A 17,712-nucleotide genomic window follows, 5' to 3' on the forward strand; every position below is an offset into this window, starting at 1 on the left:
GGAAATGTATTTGTCACCCTAGGCAAACTGAAAGGGCAGATATATTGAATTCAGTAATGCTGAATAATTAAGCCTTCACTTATAACCCTTATATTAGAGAATTCAACTTAATAAGTTAAGTCATTTTCCAAGTGTTTGTTAATGTATCAAAAGGATTTATACATTTCATAAAGGGGGACTCAAGCTAAGCTAAAGATTTATAAACACAACCAATTCACTAGAGAAATAATTTTAACCATGTTTTTCTTGTTTTTCCAAACCTAACTCCTTCATGGAAAAAAATAAAGGCAATATTATAAAATAGATGAAAGTGCAGGGTAATTACCTTGCATTGAGAAGCCTAGAGCTCACCTGATCCACAATATTTGATAATCCATGTCACCCCTGGTTTACTTCCACAGTTCCCTTAAAGATTGAAGCAGCTCTGGAGCTCTAACAGCTCTGCAGCTTTCAAAATTAAGCAGTCAGATTTCTGTGTGGCTGAGAATTTCTAGCAGTCTCCTCCATTAGAATTTGCCATGCCCAAAATGTCCCATGCTATACAGTTAAATGATTAATGTTTGAGTAATATTCAGTTTGAAATTTAAATTTTTCCTCTTGAGGGGAAAACATGCTTAGCCTTTCATTATAAAATTATCCAAGCTTTCCTCTCATTTCTATGTTCAAATTCATTGCATGAGTTAAAGCATCTTAAGGCTTCCTTCTAAACAATTTATATATTTGCCCTACGATTTCAATTAGTCCTAATCTCAGAGGATCACTTCACTGGAAAAGTTGTGCAAAAGTAAAACGAAATGGAGATTAACTATACTAAATTGTCATGTTGAGCTTCGTGATAAATTTAGTTACAAAGATATTATTCAGATTGGAATTAACTGCAAATCTCCCCCCAATGAAAGTGGAGTGAAATTGGCTGGGTGCGGTGGCTCACGCCTGTAATCCCAGCACTTTGGGAGGCCGAGGCGGGCGGATCACAAGGTCAGGAGATCGAGACCATACTGGCTAACACGGTGAAACCCCATCTCTACTAAAAATACAAAAAATTAGCCGGGCACGGTGGCGGGCGCTTGTAGTCCCAGGTACTCAGGAGGCTGAGGCAGGAGAATGGCGTGAACCCAGGAGGCGGAGCTTGCAGTGAGCCCAAGATCGCGCCACTGCACTCCAGCCTGGGCCACAGAGGGAGACTCCGTCTCAAAAAAAAAAAAAAAAAAAGAAAGTGGAGTGAAATTACTATATAAACCTAGAGTTATGACCATCAAAAAACATGATATAGCAATAAAATAATTTAATGTTGACTTAGGGAGTCATAAATCAGATATTTTATTCAATGAACTCTGATTTTTAATTATAACATAAGAATTATAAATTAGTATCTAAAAGTCATTATTTCTTAATAAATAATGAGTTGACAAAAATAATAGCTGAGAAATAAAATTATATAGGATGGTTATATTGTGAAAATTTCCATTAAAAATTAAAATAATTAAAAAATCACCTTTGGAAACTACTTTTATTTAAAATATCAGGAATCCAGAAAATTGCAACTTTTCTTGATCTACATAATCATTTTTACATGAAATTTTAATTCCATAACCATTGCAAAGATTTTTCTTAATAAACATAGTATTAAGTATCAAACAGTTCTGTGAAAGTACAATACAACACAAACATATACTAGAGGTATTGTTTTCTGCATTTATGCATGAACAATAAGATTTTAAAAATTTTTTGACTTATCTGTGGAAATATGATAGAGACAATTGTATGGTATAGTTTAAGTATTATTCATTTCTGCACTTAGATGAGGTAATTTTTTCTTTTCTAGATAAACTCTAATTCCACTTTTTCCATACAGTACACACATATACATGCATATATATGTTTCTGTTAAACAACAGTAGTAAGATTTTAACAAATGACTTACCTGTCTTTCTGAAAAGTGTCTTGTCTGTCAATGTCATATGAGCCTATAAGGGAAGAAAGGGACTATATTACAAAGGAACAGAAATGATCCAGGAGAGTATGAATACAACTGGATTCTAAGAATACTGGGCTATTGGGTATTGGGATATAGATTGGGATAAAAGAGTATACCCCTATCAGAGCACTGTCAGTTTCACTACTGATATGGTACAAACACATGACAGGATGGTTCGTAGCATCAAGGAAAAAGTGATGGCCTCAGGTGAGGTTGCAATGTCAAATTTCCCATGGAAGATGACAGAAGATGCACATATCACAAAGAAAATAATACGTAGAATAGTTAAAATCTACTCTCAATAATTTTTAAGTTATTTTAAATTATATACTATCGTTATTAACTATAGTCACTATTTCCATAGTCACTATACAATCACTATAGATCTATTACATAATGTACAATAGATCTCTGAAACTTATTTCTCCTGTCAACTGAAATTTTGTTTCCTTTGACCAACATTGAGATAGCAACTTTTATCACAATTTAAAAATCATAACATAAAACAATATAATTTTATAACAAGGAAAAGGCATTTCTTGAAAGTTAATTCACAAAATTGAATGAATGAATTGCTAAACAAAACAATGTCAACAACCAAAACAACTCTAGATATCTCAGGCAGAATGAATTCAAAGAAAATGACTGCGCATATTTCTTCTCAACATTAGATTCACAATGGAGTCACCTGGGGCAATTTTTTTTTAAAGAAACGAATGCCTACATATCATGTCCAGACTCTGATTTATTTGTTATTAAATATGGCCTGGACATCACTCTACTCCTGACGTCCCTGCTCAAGAATCAACTTCCAGGAAGAGAGACTGGGACTCACTGATTTTGGTGCTATTCAGTTGAACTATGCCCTTACTGATTTTCCACCTGCTGGTTCTATTTATTATTGATAGAGAGGTGTTAACACCTCCAATTATCATAGTGGATTTATCTGTCTGTTCTTGCAGTTCTATCTGTTTTCACCTCATGTGTTTTGACAGCCTGTTACATGCAAACACATTAAGGATTGTTACGTTTTCTTGGAAAATTAAATCCTTTGTTACTGTGTAATACCCCTTTGTATCCCCCTATAATTGTTCTTTCTCTGAAGTCTTTTTGTTGGAAATTAATATATTAATCCAGCTTTCTTTTAATTAGTATTATCATGTTATATATTTTTCAAAGTTAACTCTCAAGCTTGTCCACAATGTGCTTCCAGAAATTAATCAACTGCATATTAAAGTTTTCTACTCCATTACTAACTCCTGTGGGGGCTCCTGGGCTTTTGCTCCACTAGGCTATAATTCTTTGCATTTTCCCATCTCTCTGATTTAGTGGGGATTTAGGGTGGGGGCAGCAGTTTTTCTGTGACCTCAGTCCTCTAATGGATCTAAAATGAGTTGTTGATAGTCTGTTTGTACAGCATTTTTCTTGTTGTAAGGATGGGAGTGATGACTTTCAAGTTTCTTACATACTCGAATAACTGACATTTTTTATTATATACTCACCCCTGTGGTGGTAGAAGAATGCTATAAATTTTGGATCCACAGAACTAAAGTACTAGGAGAGGGAATTTTTCACAGGAAAGATGGTTGCTACAGAAAAAAAAAGAAAAAAAAAAGATAAAGTCTTCTCTGCTATCTCTGCTAGACTCTCTAAACTCTTTTCCTGTCTCTGGAGTCCAGACACCCAATCCTCCTTTTAGTTTTGAGCTTTCACTATGCGTTTATCTTAAAGACTTTGCCTACTATGTCTTTTCTGCTGAGAAAGCACCTTATCCCCTCAATTACCTGGTTAACATCAAATATCAAATCATGCTTCTGACTGAAGGCCAAGTACCACCTCTAGAAGAAATCTTCCTTAAGAACAGCCTACATACAGTTAATTGTGTGATCCCTTTTCTTATATCCTTTGAATACTCTTCCTTCACAGCCTTTAGCCAGACAATATATTACAGGAAAACAGGGAGAACATGATTTTGCCATTCACTCTTACCTTTGCCTAGCCCAGTGCCTGGCAAATAATAGATTCTCATTATATATATATATTTTTGAATGAATTAATAAATCCAAGTAAAGTAATTGATGTTTTGGAGTTATCTAAGGCTGTTAAAATCAGTTAAATGTAGTTAATGTGAAGCAAAAAATTGTAAACAAAATTAACGTAATATACAAGCTGATGTTACTATTTTAGAAAAAACACAATAATGTACAAATTTCTTTCAATAATTCAATTAATGTTTATGAGATTTGATTGAAGACAAATCTGTCACGGCAATCTGTGAATGCTTTGTTGTAAATAAAAGGTAATCCTTGTAATAAGCAAAAACAAATTAACATAACAAATGTCAATTTACAGATAGACAAAAAGTGATTGTTTTCTGGATGAAAAGAGGATTATTAACAGTTGGCATAACAAATCAAAAATTAGTTCAACAATTAGTCATATGGAAATGTCAAATATTGACATTAATGTGATAAAGAAAACAAGAGTTTCTGCAAATAACCTCCCATCCCTGATGTGAGTCTTTCACGTCATTCTATAGTTCAACTAGTTCTTAATAACTCAAAAACAGGAAAGATAAAATCCATCATTTTGTTTTACTACCCAGATCCCTCCCGTAGCTGTCATACAGAGTGTGATTTATGACTTGTAAGTTGTGCTATGGAGCTTGACAAGTAAGTTTGATTTCATTTAATATTTTCTTTAAACCATCTTAGATCTTCTCTTTGACAAGTATTTCATCTATTAGTGTTCTCAAAATGTAAAATGGGTAACTTAATGAGAACAAAAATTGTACCCTAAGACATATTTGCACTATCTACATATTTGCAATTAAATCTTAACAGATTTAATTGTAATAGAATCTAATGGTTTTCCTCTTAAATTTTTTTAGGCACCAGAAATTTTCATTACTAATAAATAATGTTTAGCTTCCTAGTCACAAACCAAACAGAAAGCAAATTTCATCAGAGTTTAGAATGGTTAAAACCAACATAGCTGCAATATTTTTAGTTTTGCTTTAAAATTTTTTGAATCAATCAGTAAATCAGAGTTGACCATTATGTAATCCACAGACCTTGAAATAACAGAGATATATTTCTCCACAGATCAATATCTATATATGTTTTTAAGATGAGTAGAAATTCCCCTGAAGATCATAAAGAAAAAGTATGTCATATAATATAGTAAATAAAAATGTTATTAATTTTTTCTGCTTATTATGTTCCAGAATCTGTATTAAGCATTTTAGAGGATTATTTTATTTAATTCCCACAGTAATCCCTTGAGAAATATACTACAGTAATCATCTTTAATTCACAGTTATTGAAAATGAGACACAAAGAGGTTAAGAATTTTGTCCAAGGTCAGGCAGCTAGCGTGACTTACCAAGGGTGTAATTAAGAAAAAATATGTTTTCCTTATCTTATGGGAAATTTGGAAAAGCAAATATCTACATTCTCTTTTTAATAAAAAAATATATAAAATGTGAGTCTCTCTTAAAGCAGGGAATCAACTTTAATTAAATTGAAACAATACACAATCCTTTGTTGTTCAGGTTCTATATTATTATTATCTCTGCTGACAGCAAAAGCTAAGAATAGAAAATATTTCTGACCCAAGTTGGCAAATTATGAATCAACCTGCTAAAGAATCAGAATAGACTAACAAGTGGAATTAAATGTAATTATTCTATATTATATATATAATATAAAAACTTCTTATTGTTATAATTTTACTAAGATTCTACCAGTTTCAACTAAATTATCTTTTAAATCCTAGCTTAATAAAAGAAATTGGCATGAGATGTTTTCATAGGAAATAGTGACAATTCATATTATTTTTAATTAAGTGTAAATGAGATATATTATTTCTGTATTTCATTTTCCTTCTAAAAGTTATCTTTAAAGTTTTAGTTTTTCTGAAGTTGATAGCTATTACTAACCCTTTTGGGCAAAGTTTTTTGAGATAGATTAATTTATAAAATTAGGAAGAAACTAAAGTAGTTGCAAAAGTTTCTAAAAAGATAATAAAGTAGTTGTCTCTATGTTATAATAGAAAATGAGAATGTGAATGCAGATCATTTTGACTCTGTTTGTGTTTTCAGCAAATATTACCTGAATATTGATATATAAATTGGAATTCCCCAAAGGAAAACATTTTAAAATGTTAAAATTAATAAAATCATTAACTTACATACTTGTCCTTAGTATCAGGACAATCTCCAATGGATTCAACAGAGCATCTGCAGTTTTGTTGAACAAAGGTTTCTGCAATATAGACTCATGGTGTGAGCTTACTGGGTCACGTTCTTTGTTCCTTCTTGGAGCTTTGGGAGGCATTTATAAAAGAGCTGCTGCAGTAGAAGGACTGAGTTGTGTCACACTGAGGATTTAAGTTTCTATGGGAGAATCAAATTCACTTTAGTATAGGGATTTAGTGGGTTTCCCTAGCCTTATTAATAAAATACTAATACAACACGAAAAATGCATACTTTGTCTTACAATAATCCAATTAAGACACTATTTTTGCATAGCAAAATTCTTTACTAAACACCAGTTGCAAATCAAGTGAAATTGCATTGGCAAGAGGTGATCATACTGCTCTCCTACTCCTGCCCTTTCCTCCTACTCCAGCTGAAAATACTTGCTGCAAATGTCCTTTTATAGGAGACTTTGACCCCAGGGTGTAGAAAAGGAAAGGAAAAGGTCAGATATATGTCTTGTCTATAACTGAAACCTAATACCAGCACAAAAGCCTAAAAGGACCAATTTTTAGAGGGCGTTGGCAGGAAACTCTTTGCTCTGCTATCATCTGTTTTAAGCTACTTTTATACATGATTTATTTTTTCGGCTTCTACTCTGCTACTATTCAACTGCAAATGCAATTTGTTATATTGTACATTTCAACACCTTGAATAGCATCCTAATTATTAGTGAAATGTATTACAAGTTCATAAAGAAAACAGCATTTTGTTTCTTCAGTCATCTACTTAGGATGAAAGTGTTATTTAGAAAAGAATAAATGGGAAAAATGATACATTAAAAATAAAAATTGCATATTAACTTTTTAGATCAAATAAACCAATTTTAAGCATTTTCATGGACCTTTATAACCAAAATAAACATTTAAATACAGATAATTCAGTATTTTGTTTCTTGAAAATATTGGAATATGTGTTTCAGATAATGCATATATTTCTGTTATTGAAAAATAAGCTTTCAATAGTCAGCTGACTTCATATGTAAATAATAATACCATTTTAAATTTATTCAAGGATTTAGGTGTTCTTAAATATGACTTTATAACTTATTTTACTCCCTTAAAGTAAATATTTATGGCATCTGTAAGTCATTGTAAAATTGTAAAATTGGTATAGCATAGTATTCAGATTGTCCTTTATAATGTTTTATACTCTTCACATTTGTATTTAATCACAAATTTGATATAATTTAACCAAACCTTCGATACATTTATGAAGACAGCACTACCGAGACTTTATACAATGGAATAAAATAACAAAACGTGCTGACAGCATTCTTCTACTGAAAGAGGTATATATATTTTTTATTCTAATTCTTTAATTTTATTTTTTAGCACCCAATGATGGGGAAAATTACTGGAAGTGTGATTAAGGCTATTATAAGATACATAAACTGTATGGCATAAGCATTCTCAACTCAACTTCACACTCTACATTGTTTATCAACTTAGTATGCCAGCTTTTTAAGTTTGGTGGAATCTGGTATTCCACACCTACATGTCTCTGAATCCCACCCGTGTACTGATGCCAAGATGAACTGAACCAGGGACGAATTTTTCTCTTATATGGAAACATGAATATATTCCAAACTGGAGTGAGCTCTCATCAGCGGTTTGCCTATGGTAATTACTTTGTGCCTTGTAATGGGTCATGTAGTATCCTCATAAGGGTGTGTCTGAGTCCTAGACCCGCTCCCATTCCAGTACCTGTAAATATCACCTTATTTTGAAATAGGAGCTTTACAGATATAATAAAGTTAAAGATCTCAGGGTGAGATCATCCTGAATTTAGAGTATTTGGGACACAGAAACACAAGCAAGGTCATGTGAAGATAGAGACAAAGGTTAGAGTTATGCTGTCACAAGCCAAGGAGTGCCACGAGCCACCAGAAGCTAGAAGAGGCAAGGAAGCATTCTTCCCTAGAGCCGTCAGAGGATGTATGGCTCTGCCTCCACCTTGATTTTGGTCTTCTGGCCTCTATAATTGAGAATTTTTATTTTTTATTTTTACTATTTTAAGCCACAAATTTTGTAGCAATTTCTTTTGGCAGCACTAGGAAACTAGTTAATACCTCTATTATTTGGTTAAACAAAGAACACTATTAAGTATTTTTAAAACAATGTACATCAGTGTTGACTATGGTAAGCATACAGTTTATAATCAGATAGGTTTCTGTGTAAAATTTCATGTTATTATATTGATTTGTTTTAACCATACAAGACTTGCTTGGATGTGGTACCATTGAATACCATCCCCATTCCCTCCTGTCCCACAGCTTTTTGAAATGTATGGGGCTTTGTTCTAGACTGAACATTCCTTTTCCCTCAAATTTCATATGTTAAAGCCCTACCCCACAATGTGACAGTATTGGGAAGTGAGGCCTTTGAGAATTAATTAGGTTTAGACAAAGTCATGAGCATAGGGCCCTCATCAATGGAATTAGTGTCCTTATAAGAATAGGAAGAGAGTCTATAGAGTGCTCTCTCTCTCTCTCTTTCTCTCTCTATCTGCTATGTGAGGATACAGCAAGCCGGGAAGAGGACCCTCACCAGGAAACAAATTTGCTAGCACCTTAATCTTGCCCTTTCCAGTTTCTACAATTGTGAGAAATGTCTGTTGTGTAAGCAATTCAGTCCATGATATTTTGTTATAGAAGCCTGGACTGACTGATAAAGGCTGGAACATGCTGGAGAGATGGTACAAAAACTAATTTTAGAAAAATATTTTAAGTTGTAAGATCTGAAGCAGAAGTCACTTACATATTACCATTTACATCACCAAATTACTCCATTTACAGTATCAAATTAAGGAAATTTATGTTTTATTCAAGCCTTTTAAAATCAGCACACCCACCTTGCAGAAGTAATTAATAACCCATGATTATTAATTATGTTTGCCAAGTTAATTTTCATCCAGTATTATTTGCAGGGAAAGTTTGAAATTGATGAATCATCTCCCTTTTGAAATGTCACTTGTAGAACTAAAGGCTACCTATAATTTCTGTAATTGCTACTCTTTAATGGAACTTTAAACTTCTAAGAAAAATATTTCAATATATTGTTAAATTGACTTCAATGACTAAGATTGTGGTGGAGAGGATATTTCCCCAAACTAACTCTTTCTCTGACACTTAGGGGTTCATTGTAATAGTAACACCTTGCTAGCAATCATCTGCTAGTGATTTGCTCATGGAAGAAGAAGGCTAAGGAAATTTAGGTTTGATGACCTTTTTCAGAGTTTCTGGGAAAGCAAAACCTTCTCTCTACTACTCACTGCAAACAAGCATGTTGTGCAAGCTGCTGCTGCCAACCAGGTCACATCCATTAGTGAAGTCAATGCTGTGGGGAGAGACATTCAAACCTGGGTCACTGATAATATCATTTTCAATTTGTGACCCAATCAATTCTGGGGCTTCCAATTCCTCTCTCCATGGTCTTATGTGAAATAATACATTTTTAAAACTGTTGAAGTCATATTGAGCTGAAATTTCCCTTAATTACAATTCTTACTATTTTAACTATTTATGCTAAGTTTCTTTGTTCCAGAAAAAGTACTTTAACTCGGCCGGGCACGGTGGCTCACGCCTGCACGCCTGTAATCTCAGCACTTTGGGAAGCCGAGACGAGCGGATCACGAGGTCAGGAGATCAAGACCATCCTGGCTAACACGGTGAAACCGCGTCTCTACTAAAAAAAAAAAAAAATTAGCCGGGCGCGGTGGCGGGTGCCTGTAGTCCCAGCTATTCCGGAGGCTGAGGCAGGAGAATGGCGTGAACCCAGGAGGCGGAGCTTGCAGTGAGCCGAGATCGCGCCATTGCACTCCAGCCTGAGCGACAGAGCGAGACTCCGTTTCAAAAAAAAAAAAAAGTACTTTAACTCATTTTCATTTTTGTAGGACTTGAATTTTTTTGGGCAGTTTCAGTTTCACAGAAAAATTAAGAGGAAGACATAGAGATTTACCATATATATGTAGTAATATATATTATATATGGTAATATACCATATATTACTATATATAGTATACTATATATATACTATATATACTATATACACTATATATAGTGTATATATACACTATATATATACTATATATATATATAACAAGCATGTGGAGGCAGGGTATATTATATATATATATACACACACACACACCCTGACATAATATATATATATACACACACACACACACCCTGACATAATGTGTACATATAATATAATCTATGTTATATATTATATTATATATGTAATATATCCTGCCTCCACATGCATGGCCTCCTTCATTATCAATATCTTCCTCCAGAGTGGTACGACTGTTAAAATTGCCTCGCCTACATTAATACAATTTTATTACCCAGTGGTAAATATACATAACATAAAAGGTACCATTTAATCATTTTCAATTCTAAAACTCAGTGATATTGAATACATTCACAATGTTGTATAATTAACACTGTTTTCATAACTTTTCTATCACATCAAACAGAAGTTCTGTACCATTAAGCACTAATTCTCCATTCCCCTTGCCCCAGCCTCCACGCCCTGGCAACATGCAATCTGCATTCCCTCTGCATGAATTTGACTATTCATGATCTTTCATATAAGTAGAATCATATACTGTTTGTCCTTTTGTGTCTGGCTTATTTAGCATAATGTTTTCAAGGTTTACCCATGTTGTAAACATGTATCAGAACATCATTCCCTTTTTATGGCTAAATAATCTTCCCTTGTATGTACATGCCACATTTTGTTTATCTACACATACAGCTTTGTTTTCACTTTTTGACTCTTGTGAATAAGAATGAGTGATGGTATCTGGTGTGTGCATACAGCCATTTTCTTACTAAAGGCCAATAGCATCAAGCAGTCTACTAATGGTTGTTATTTATCGGATTAGGATCCAGAGTTCCAAAAAGGTTAATTCTTATTTTTTCCAGTTTAATGGCAGTTTTTGTGGAGGGATTGACTTCTATAACTTCCTATTCCAATCTTCTAAAATCCACTTTAAAAGAATGGTTTAAATTGTGTGCTTGTAGGATGAAATTGATAAACAATTATTTTAATAACTTTCAAAATTACATCATAGAGATAATGTCCTTTGACTATTGGGTGTTCACATATTTGGCATGTTATGAACAACTTTCTGGAAGATAAAGGCCTTTTATCTCATACTTAATATTAAGACAGGAACCAGTGTGCTAGCAATGGCTTTTGGGTTTGATGTGATATATTTGTATGTAATGATTTTTTAAAACTTAGAAAAATCCTCTCATACAAAACAAAATAGTTTTTACTGTTATGAGAAAGTAGTTATTAATTACTTATAAAACATGCAAGTATCTTTATGATATTTGGTGATTTATTTTTCTCCAGCCATCTTGTCTTGTTAGTGGGGAAAAAAATAGGGATGCTCTTTATCTATGAAAATGTGAAAAGTATATACACATTTTAACTATACATGGTTTCCCTAAAAATTCTTCTTCTGTTTTTAATCCTCTACAATGATCATTGATATGTACAAATAAATATTGATGATAGCAACTGAAGGATCATTTTTGCTGTTATCAGAAATTGAAAATACTGTAACAGTCTATCAATAGAGAAATGGTTATGTGCATTATGATACATAGCATATGTCCATATTTAGAATACGTACCAAATGTATACAACAAAGTACAATGAATACATGATTATACTAAGATGGATAGGCATGGATCCACATATTACTCTGTTTGTACATGGTCTTTTCCAAACAGAAATACAATGTAAGAAAGAAGAAAAGAAAAATAAAGAGAAAGAGAATAAAGGCAACAAAATAAAATATAAACCAGGATGCATAAGCTGGTCTCACCTTAGGGCTGGAACACCAGTAAAGCTTCTCTTCTCTGGAAAAAGTTTAGGTCTCTGAAGTTTTCTCAGTGCATCATAACTGACAGCAGCAGGAATATGGTTTTGCTAAAGGCAACAGAAAAGCAAAACAGTCTCAAGATTTAAATATTAATCCAAAGGTTAAACTTTTTACCTTAATGTTGCTGCTTTCTGTATGCACATCCCACAGGATGTAGGAAGGTGGAAAGGATGAAGGAATGTGGAAAATGCAGAAAATTAGAAAATAAGGTAAATTTAAAAGGTAATACGACTAACATTCATTCATTCACATTAAGCTCCTACCTTGTACCACATTCTATTGTAGACACTGCGGATATAGCAGTGAAAAAAAGAAAATAAAGAAAAATATGCCTTTTTGGAGCTTACATTCTCTTGGAAGGAGATGTGTAACAACATAAATAATTAAACTATATAATATGTTAAGTGTTGCTAAGTGCTATGGAGGAAAGTAAAGCAGACAAAGCAAATAAAGAACACGAGGAGGAGATATAATTTTAAGTAGGGAAATAAGGAAGGCATGACGGAGACAGTAGCATTTGAGTGAAAGACTTGAAGAAGGTGATATGGTTTGACTGGGTCCCCCACTAAATCTAAAGCTTGAATGGTAGTTCCCATAATCCCCACATATCATGGGAGGGACCTGGTGGGAGACAATTGAATCATGGGGGCAGTTACCCCCACGCTGCTGTTCTGGTGATATCAATGAATTCTCATGTTCTCTGAGGGTTTTATCAGGGTTTTTCCCCCCATTTTGCTTGGCACTTCTCCTTGCTGCCACCATGTGAAGAAGGATGTGTTGCTTCCCCTTCCACCATGGCTGTAAGTTTCCTGAGGTCTCACCAGCTGTGCAGAACTGTGACTCAATTAAATCTCTTTCCTTTATAAATTACCCAGTCTAGGATATGTTTTTATTAGCAGCATGAGAAGGAACTAATCCAGGAGATAAGGAAACAATTCAGGGAGGAATTTGAAGACAGGTGTTTTCAGTCAGAGAAACCACGTACAAAGTATCTAATATGAGAGTGCTATGGTCTGAATGTTGACAACCCCCCCCCTCCATTACTGTTGAAATGTAATTCACAGTATGATACTATTAAAAGTTAAGGTCTTTGGAAGGTGATTATGTCATGAATACAGAGCCTTCATGAAGGAGATTGGTGCCTTTATAAAGGATGCCTGAGGGGGCTGGTTTGTCCCTTCCACCATATGATGACTCCACCCTGTGAAGAAGAAGATGGGTCTATGAACTAGGAAATAGGGCCTCATCATATACGGAATATGTGAGCACTCTGATCTGGGACTTAGCTTCCAGAACTGTGAAAAATAAATTTCTGTCATTTATAAGCTACTTAGTCTATGGTATTTTGTTATAGCTGCTCGAATGGGCTAACACAGAGACAATTCCCAGCCTGCCCAAAGAGCACCAGGAAGTGTTGGGTACAGCAAAGCTGGAACAGAGGCATGAGGGGAAGAGCAACAGGGCTGTGATCAAAGAGGTGTGCCTGGTGGGGAGCATGAGTAGAGCTATATAATCTGTACAATAATGACTCAGAGTGGAATTAGAAGTCCTTAAAAGTGAGTGAGCAGAGTGGCATGATCTCTATGATACTATGTTATATTCTTGCTTGGGTATTGAGAATAGACTGAAGGTGAGGGCTAATGCAGAAGCAGGAAGGGGGATAAAAATTCAGATGAGACATGATTTTGGCTTGGCCTGGGTGGATAACAGCAGTAGTAAAAATTATTTAAATGTTTTGAAGGTGGGTTTGCTGAGAAGTAAAGGATGTGTGGAGAAAACTGGATTGAGAATTGTATAAGGACTGTATTGTATATTGTATGAGAGTGTAGATCCAGGATGAGTCACAGTATTTTTGAAGTTGTAGTAAATGGAATGAACTAGAAAGATAGAAGTTAATGTTCAGAAGGCAGGAGACTTAAAAGTTAGATTGTAAAAATTTGCAATTAGGAGTAATAACGTGGTTTGAGCTGAGATCATGAGATTGAATAGCTAGATACTGAAGATAGCAAGTACATTGGAAATGACGAGGTCAAATGTCAAAGAAGATAAGTAATTTAAATGAGACATCAAAATAATGGCAGTTAAGTCAGGTTGTAAAGACTTCAAAGAATGAGGGAAAGTGACTAAACATTGGGAGAGTGATCAATATAATCAAATGGTATGAGATTCCAAGCTGGAGGGGTTTGAGGAGAAGGAAGTAGAAGTATTCTGCAAGAGGACACTTATTTTACTTCTAGAGGCAGTGGTTAGAGCGCTGAGGGTGAGAACTAGTCTGCACTTAGGGGGCGACATGAGAAGCAGCAGCATCAGTGAGAGACAGATGACAATAAGAATGAAAATGTAAAGGGAAAATTGAGAAACTTATAAAAATTGAGATTCTTCTATGCACTCTACGTTTCTTACAGAAGCTTTCAACGCATTTAATTTCATTTAAATCTTGCAATACTCGAGAGATATTATCATTCTCTTTTTACCAAAAAAAGGCTGAATGGCCAAGATCACATAAAATCACATAAATAATAGAAGTCAAAAGTATGACTTTAACCCATCTAGTGTTATAAGTACCACATAATCTTTAATAAGTTGAAAGTATCTTAATTAAATTTAAAAAATTAATAAAAAATTTTTTCAAAAGATGTATTCAAGTTATCAACTTGAAGAAAAATGAACATATTACTTAGAAACAGCCCTGGATTAGAGTCCCAATTATATCACTTAATAATTGTGTGGTTTAGGTAAGCCATGTAAAGTTGCTGTACTACTTAAATTTAAAATAAAGACAATTTTACCTAAACATAAAATTGTTGTAATGTTATTGTGCAGTTATAAATCACTTATTAAATTATAAATTTATGGTAAGTATTAAACAGAATACTTAATTTTAAGCCATAAGGTCTTCTATTAGAAAAATATTCAAATATAATGTGATACATCACTCATTTTTATAAAGAAAAATATAAATTTAATTATAGCCTTAATAAAAAATTTTGGAGGTGCATTACCAAGGCTAAATTTATATTTCATAAAATGAACAAATTTAAGATGTGTACCTTAACTTTATGTATTTCTGCACTCATATTCACACCAGTTATATCAAGATAAAGAACAGTTTCACTACCACAGAAAATGTTGTGCTGCTTTATTCCAGTCGATAACAACCACTGGTCAAATTTGTCTGGAATCATATAGATTTTATGCTTTTGTGTCTGACCTATTTTACTCAACATGATGTTTTGGAGACTTATCTATGCTGGTTTATGTGTCAATATTTTATTTTGTATTGCTATGTATTATTACTCTGTAAGTCAATATCATAATTTATCTCTTCTCCACTTTATAGATGTTACATCCAGTTTTTGCCTACAAAAAAAACCTGCTGTGAATAATTCTATATCGGTCTCTATTGTGTGAATACACACCCTCATTTATTTTTGGTACATACCTATAAATTGAATCACGATGTCACTGCGTATGTGTGCAGGTTAACTTAATAAGAAATTGCCAAACTTCTTTAAAATATAGCTGTAAATTTACTCTCCCACCACAAATGTATGAGATTTTCTTTGCTTCATAACCTCTTCAACACTTGCTATATTCAGTCCCCAATTTTTTTTCTTAAGAGATGGCGTCTTGCTCTATCACACAGGCTGGAGTGGAGTGGCACAATCATAGCTCACTGCAGCCTTGGACTCCTGGGCTCAAGCTATCCTCCCATATCGGTCTCCAGGTATTTAGCCATTTTAATTTTACCAGTTCTCTTGGATACGTAATGACATCTCACTGAGGTTTTTATTTTCATTTTTTCTGATGACCAACTATGTTCAGCACATTTTCTTATCCTGATTCCCCAGTTGGCTGTCTTCTTTTATGAACTGACCGTTCAAATCTTTTGCTCACTTCTAATTGAGTGATGTATCTTCTGCATAACAATTTGTAGGATTTATTTAATTTCCATAGAAATATTTTGTCAGGTCTATGTATTTCAAATGTGTTATCTAACTGTGACATTTCTATTCATTTTTCATTGAGGTAAAAACATAACTTGTGATCTGTCCTCTTAGTAAGGTTTTAAATGTACAATATAGCACTGTTAAGTATAGGCATGATGTTGCACAGAAAATCTTTAGAACTTATGCAACTTACACAACTGAAACTTTATACCTGTTGAACAGCAACCCTTCTTCCTCCTGCCCCTAACCATTCTATTCTCTATTTCTATGAGTTTGACTATTTTAGAAAGCTCATATATGTGAAATCATGCAGAATTTATCCTTCTGTGACTGGCTTATCATGATATCCTCCAGGTTCATCCATGTTCTTGCAGATGGCAGAATGTCCTTCCTTCTTAAAGCTGAAAATATTCCATTGTATTTATACACCACATTTTCTTTATTCATTTATGTACTGATGGACATTTAAGTTTTCAAATTTTGTTGTTTTGTGAGTAACGCTGCAAAGAACATGGGTATGCAGGTAACTCTACCACATCCTGATTTCCATTCTTTTGGACATATGCCCAAGAGTAGGACTGCTGGATCATATATTGGTTCTATTTTTAGTTTTTTTGAGGAACCTCCATACTGTAATCCACAGTGGCCGAACCAATTTACATCCCCAGCAAGAGCGTACAAGGGTTCCAGTTTCTCCACATCACTGCCAACACTTGTTATGTCTTGTTTTGTTTCATAATGGCTCTCCTAATGAGTGGTAAGTGATATCATATTTTGGCTTTTATTTGTATCTCTCTGATCATTAGTGATGTTGAACATCTTTTCATATACCTTTTGGCTATTTGTATGTCTTTGAAGAAAATTTATTCAATCTTTTTGCCCCCCTTATTAAGTTATTTTTTTCTGTTGTTGTAGGAGTTCCTTATATATGTAATGAGGTTTTTTTGAATAAATGAATATAAGTTTAATATAGTAAAAACATTAACACAATTTTTATTTTATGTTTAATACATTTTCTGCTCTAGAAAAAAAATCATTATCTCACCCAAGATCATTATGATGTTCCTCAAAGTATTCTTCTAGAAGCTTTAGCATTCATATTTAGGTCTGTGATCCATCTTACATTGAATTTTGTGCATGATATGAGTGAGATATTAAGATTAATGAAAATGCTAATTATAATAGATTCTCAGGTCCTGGCCAAAGCTTTTGTATATTGGGATCTCTTGAGATCTAGGTTATTTAAAGGTAATAGACGATCAGTATTGATGAATTTGTTTTCTTTTTCTATCTGGTGATTCTCAACCTTTGTTCCATATTAGAATCAAGTGGTTTGCTTGCTTGCTTCTTTTTGTCTTTGCTTTTAGTAGCACTGCCTCAATCCTACCTTCAAAAATTCTAATTTGATAACCTGGACATCAGGATTTTGGGGGAGAAGGGGACAGGGTCTCACTCTGTCACCTGGGCTAGTGTACAGTGGCATGATCATAGCTCATTGCAGCCTCAAACTCCTGGGCTTGAGGGATCCTTCTGCCTCAACCTCTCACGTAGCTTGAATTACAGGTGTGAGCCACCATGCCTGGTGACATTGGGATTTTAATGGGTCTCTGGGTGAGTCTAAT

General features: G+C 33.9%; 1 protein-coding gene and 1 pseudogene across 24 annotated transcripts in view; both read right to left on the reverse strand.

Annotated features, from left to right (window-relative positions):
- Window positions 1–17,712, reverse strand: part of LOC117978206 (NUT family member 2D-like) — a 68,612-nt gene that overhangs the window by 44,618 nt on the left and 6,282 nt on the right. For 8 of the 24 annotated variants that reach the window (XM_063607464.1, XM_063607467.1, XM_063607479.1 and 5 more), the window contains 4 exons: window positions 12,084–12,187; window positions 6,170–6,374; window positions 3,481–3,567; window positions 1,925–1,967 (listed from right to left, as the gene is read on the reverse strand). The gene's annotated coding sequence lies outside the window, so the exon portion shown is untranslated. Of the gene's footprint in view, window positions 1–1,924; window positions 1,968–3,480; window positions 3,568–6,169; window positions 6,375–9,509; window positions 9,575–12,083; window positions 12,188–17,712 lie in introns of all 24 variants that reach the window. The other 16 variants (XM_063607462.1, XM_063607474.1, XM_055093059.3 and 13 more) reach the window with 5 other exon arrangements.
- LOC100990854 (BEN domain-containing protein 3-like) overlaps window positions 1–17,712 on the reverse strand; it is a 33,770-nt pseudogene that overhangs the window by 13,054 nt on the left and 3,004 nt on the right.

This window comes from Pan paniscus, chromosome 8, assembly GCF_029289425.2.
Source record: "Pan paniscus chromosome 8, NHGRI_mPanPan1-v2.0_pri, whole genome shotgun sequence".
NCBI classification, from domain to species: Eukaryota; Metazoa; Chordata; class Mammalia; order Primates; family Hominidae; genus Pan; species Pan paniscus.